Genomic DNA, 5621 nt, shown 5'->3' with positions numbered 1-5621 from the left:
TTAGTAACTCCCTGCTATCGGTTCACTGTGTGTGTCGTCCCCAAATTCACATGTTGAACCTAACCCGAAAGTCGACCACACTTGGAGGCGGGGCCTTTAGGGAGTGACTAGGTCATGAGAGTGGAGCCCTCATGATGAAAGTAGTGCCCTTTTAGAAGGGACCCCAGATTGCTTCCTCACCCCTCCCACCCTGTATGGACACAGAGAAGGTGGCTGTCTATAAACCAGGACGTGAGCTCTCACCAGCTCCCGAATCTGCTGGTATCTTAATCCTGAATATCCCAGCCTCCAGAACTGTGAGAAATAAATATTAAGTCACCCAGTCTGTTTTTGTCATAGCTGCCCAAATGGACTAATATATTACCTCATAGGGTTGTGGGGGAAACGACATATTCCATGTAAAGCACTCTGAAGATTGCCTGGCCTCATGGAGTATGCTGAGGTGTGAGCTATCCCAGAAGACCCATATACAAACGAAGCAGACAGTCTCAAGAGTTAAAAATTGCTTAAAATTCCTCCCTCTTGTCTCATTCTGTGGATTCCAGGATTTGGTATCTGTGAAAATAAAAATAGAAGAAATAAAAGCACATTTTCATCAGTAATTTGTGGCAAAGGAGGAGGAAAACGAAAAATTATCCTGAGCATCTATTTTGTGTTAAGCAATTTGTGTGTGTGAAGAATCTGAGAACACATTTTAATGAGGTGGAGGCACCAGGTGCTTGAGAATTAAAGGCGTAGGCTTTCCCAAGGCACACGGTAGTACAACAAAATTTCTAATTTCCTAGTTTTGTCTAGGACCCTTTGACTAATAAGTGGCCAAGGGAAATGGACCCTCCAGTCCTGCACCGATAGGAGCAAGGAACTGACCCTACAGTGTGTGTCAGGTCAAGTCCAGCTGGTCTCTGACATGTAGCAAGCTGATTTATGCAGCCCTTTACCACTGAGTAGTCTCCAAATGCTCCCTCCTTCTCCTTGGTCTCTGCCTTTCAGCTTTTTTTGGATGAGTTCTGGTTCAACATCTTCCAGCTCTTAGACATCGATCATTCTATGTTGACTCAAGGACATGCTTCTTCCTTTGAATACATAAGTAACTTTTGCTTTATTATGAGCAGGGCAGTACAATTAGGTGGGAATGACTTGACCATGTGGCCTTTAGCTTATTATCCAGAACATTCTATTTAAAATCATTGCTGGGGATCCCTGGGTGGCGCAGCGGTTTGGCGCCTGCCTTTGGCCCAGGGCGTGATCCCGGAGACCCGGGATCGAATCCCACATCGGGCTCCCGGTGCATGGAGACTGCTTCTCCCTCTGCCTGTGTCTCTGCCTCCCTCTCTCTCTCTCTGTAACTATCATAAATAAATAAAAAATAAAAAAAGCAGGCATCCTTTCATTTAAAAATAAAAAATAAAATAAATAAAATAAAATAAAATCATTGCTGTTGTAGATTAATAACAAAGTTGTATTGGAGGCTTTGGAATATGGTTTTGGAGTGGGGGGCAGCTTGATTTTTTTTTTCACACCTTTGCTTGTAACAACTCTACCTTTTGGCCACCATAACAAAAACTGCTGAAAGTGAGAAATTATTAGTTTAAGAGATCATGATGTAAACTATCTCCAAAAAGCACCAACTGTTGTGTGTGTAATTGTAGCCAGCTTTATCAAATTTACTGAAAATGTTGATATTTTTAATGATTGTTCTTATGGAAACAGCTGGAACTTGAAAACATCAATCATTAGAACTGTAACTTCTGATTTTGTAAATAAAAACTAAATTTATGTTGAACACAATACCAAAATCTATATCACGTGTATATTTGGTATGTTTCTAGCTCCACACAGTGGCATATGAAATGGATTAAAGGAGGCGTTTCTGTTGCTGGATTCTCTGGGGATGTGATTACTCACATGTTGTGTCTTTAACGTGCAGGAGGACCTTTACACTTAGTTTGCTTCATATTAGGTTCACAACTTCTATTTGATGTGAAACAATGCCACAATTTGGACTAGATGCAGATGTCCTAAATAAGCCACAAAAGATTTGAGTGCAAAATTAAGTGAAGGATAGGCAGTTAATCTTAATTGACGGAAAGATAATAATAGCTCAATTTCAGAGTAATCTTTTAAAAACAAATTATTTTATAGAGTTACTTCAAATCACTTTCTCTAACTCATATTAATTCACAGGAGAATAAAGGGAAAAAAGTCAGCTTAGACTGAAAACCTGCATCAATTTGTTTAGCATGACTTCCATTCCCTTGCCTTGGATTGCACCTACATTGACAGACGAAAGTGGAGAGTTAAGCATCTATCTTAGGATTTTGCCAGTAAAAGTTATATGAATAATTACTCGGTGTAGACAGCCCCAGGTTAAGACCTTTCAACAGAGAACTGGACTTGGGTAGATTTTTCTGGGTGACCTAGTTTGAGACCAAGGAATGGTCAGCACTCTTTTTGTCAGGCATAAAATAGATCCCAGAATATACTCCTCCACCCTCGAAGTCCTTTCTCAATTATTTAAATTTAATTTGTTGAAGGTTTTCTACTCATTTTCAGAAGGATAATGAATAATAATAATGAATCATCCATTCAACAGCTATTTACAGAGTACCCACTATCTGGTGAGCGCTGAAGGTTCATGCGAACCAAGATAGACAAGGCCCAAGCTTTGTGAATCTCACAGGAGATAATTGCCATAGCAACATCTGGTGTCCATCACTGAGGATTTGAAATAAACTTTAGCATCTTAACACAATGTATTTTTTTCATCACCAAAGAGAAAATTGTTATCAATAAGAAAAGTCTCAATTTGGCTATCACATGATCCCATTTCTTCGCTTTCTACCCGGCATCCTCTCCTGTGCTAGCAGCAGATGCTCTCCTGCTCCGTCAGCTTTCCTCCCGTTTCCTCAGATCCAACCAGAGCTGGGGGACTGGTGACTCCGGGGTTGAGCCATCGTTTTCTACATTATATAATAAGTTCATAAACACCAACAGTGGGAAAAGATCTGTTGTTTATTCCTTGTCTTCTGGTCTCCTCATACTTCCCGAGTGGGGTCAGTATTGAAATGATCAGACCCATGAGGAGTGGGAAGGAGAACTAATTGTTGACTGACCAAATATCTGATGATCATCATCTCTTCACTCTACACGGAGGCATTTATCCTGTATAAGTAGTCAGCGTACGGGTTTACGTCCATGCAAGCTGTGTTAGCAGTCAGCGTTTGTTTGTTGTAGCAGCGAACAAACATCTGTTAGCAATGAGCATCTGGCATCCCATCCTGTATGAGTAATTCTGAGGGAAGGAGGTCAGAGTAGCAGAGCAAGGGGCGCCCCAAAATAGCCCAGACACTGCAGCTTTGGGCAGAACAACTCAGAGGCAAAGCTGTGAAGTGAGCAGAGCTGTCCACCCTCTGACTCACCCATTTTACACACATCTGCGCGGTAACTGTCCTGTGTGAAGCGGTACCTTAAGGATCAACAAGATGCATTTCCTGCGCAAAGAAATTCAGAAACTTTAGCTTCCTTCTCTCTATTTTTTTTTTTACCTCTACACACCCCATATGTCCAATATCCCTGTTCTTTGCTCTTGTAATTCTCTTCTCAAAAACCCTTCCTAGTTAGCTGCAAGTTGGGAAGCAACTGATAGGGAATTCATACAAAGGTGTCCCAGACTGTTGCGGCTCAGCATGTAGTGTTCTATCACCTTTCACAGAATTGTTTGCATATCCAGAGAAAGGAAGTCCTTAATCCGAAGCGGTGAAATCTAGGCATGGAGAAGCATAGCTGCCACTTCCTCCTCCGAGTACCTGTGATCTCCCCAGGTGCACCATGTGTGGTTTAGTGACAGGGAGGCCTGGACTCCGAGTCACTTTGAAATATGAGCCCTAAGCAAGCCAGGTTGGCTGCTTCTTTTGTGTTAGTATAATTAAACTCAGCTATTTCAGATATTAAGGCACGTTGCTCCCTTAGCCTATAAAGCTTTCATGGCTTTTAAAAGTTTATTCTGTTTTGCACTTACTCATTCAACAAGTGTTTGTTGAATGCCTACAAAATGTCAGTGATACTGCTAAGCAAAAATAAAAATTCCCATTGGCATTAATTAACACACAACATAAAATAGATTAGCAAAAATTTTACATATGTACAGGCAAAGGTAAGTGATGGACATATTTGAAGGAAACTATATAACTTGACTGAGGAACATAAAAGATTTGGGACATATTCAGTATTATAAATAAGTTAGTTCTCCCCGAATGTACCTATAAGTTTAACACAATCCCAACATTTATGATTTGACAAAAGGTTTCCAAATTTCACCAAAGAATAAGCATGCAAAAATAACTAGTAACATTCAAAAAAATAAAAGTATGAGGAGAGATTGCCTTAGAAGGTATATAACGTCAGTTGAAACCATGGATCCTGGTACAAGAATGGACAAACCAGAGAAGTAAAACAACATAGGGACAGACACCATTATATATATATATGAATACATGAAAAAAAGTGAAGAAGAAAGGCAAAAAAAGAAAAAAGCAAAACAAAAATCTAAAAGCCAAAAGGCATATCTGGAAAAGTATTTCGTATATATATCACAGACAACGTTAATAACTTTATATGTAAGCAGTTTATCTAAAAAAATAGGAAAATTTCAAGAAAAGTGGACAAAATACGCGAATATTACAATTCATAAGAAAAATACACAACAAGCTCGGGAAACATTAATCCCACTTAAAATCTAAAACTGTGAGTTAAAATAACGAGATACTATTTTTGGTTAATGGATTAAAAAAAATACTAAAACTGATAATACCCAGGGCTGATGAAACACTGCAGATAGCACAGATAAGGATATCAAAATCACTTTAATACCAGAAGATGGGAAGCAGCTTAAAAGCCCGTAAGTAGACAATGGGCTAAATGCTAATTTCATGCCACAGAATAGTATAGAACAATTAAAAACGGTAACACAAATAATTCTAATTAATGTGAAAAGCTATTTGTGATGTGTACCTTTATTAATTTCTGAAATAGTACATGCATTTTTGGAATAGATAATGCAGACATATATAAAATAAAAATGTAATATTTCTTTTATTTACTCTTTCATCCCATTTCCTGCTGTTAAAAATTCAGTTTGTACCTTGCCAGATCACTTCCTGTGTTAATAAAATCATGTTTCAGTGTATCTAGATTTATATTTATATCTAGATATAATCTTATAAAAGTCTTTTTCTTTTCCTTTTTTTAAGATTTTATTTTTAAGTAACTGCTACACCCAACACGGGTTCAAACTCACAACCCTAAGATCAAGAGTGGTTGGTGTGCTCTTCTTACAGAGTTCTTAAAGAAAATATGAGTCATACTTGAACGTATATATTACTCAGTCACTTCCTTTTTCATTGTACAATATATCAGGAATATCTATGGTATATTAAGTAAGAAATAAGGTTATAAAACAACATGTTTAGAGTGATCCTGCTTTTGTAAAATGTGTGTGTGTGTGTGTGTGTATGTGTGTGCCCATGTGTGCACATATGTACAGGCAAAGGTATGTAGATTTCTTGGTTGAGAGTACAAGTGATTTATAGTTTTTTGCTCCTTTGTTTTTTTGTTTTTTGTTT

This window comes from Canis lupus, chromosome 3 (assembly GCF_003254725.2).
Source record: "Canis lupus dingo isolate Sandy chromosome 3, ASM325472v2, whole genome shotgun sequence".
NCBI classification, from domain to species: Eukaryota; Metazoa; Chordata; class Mammalia; order Carnivora; family Canidae; genus Canis; species Canis lupus.
The sequence above is the reverse complement of the archived record's forward strand: the minus strand, read 5'-3'. Positions refer to the sequence as shown.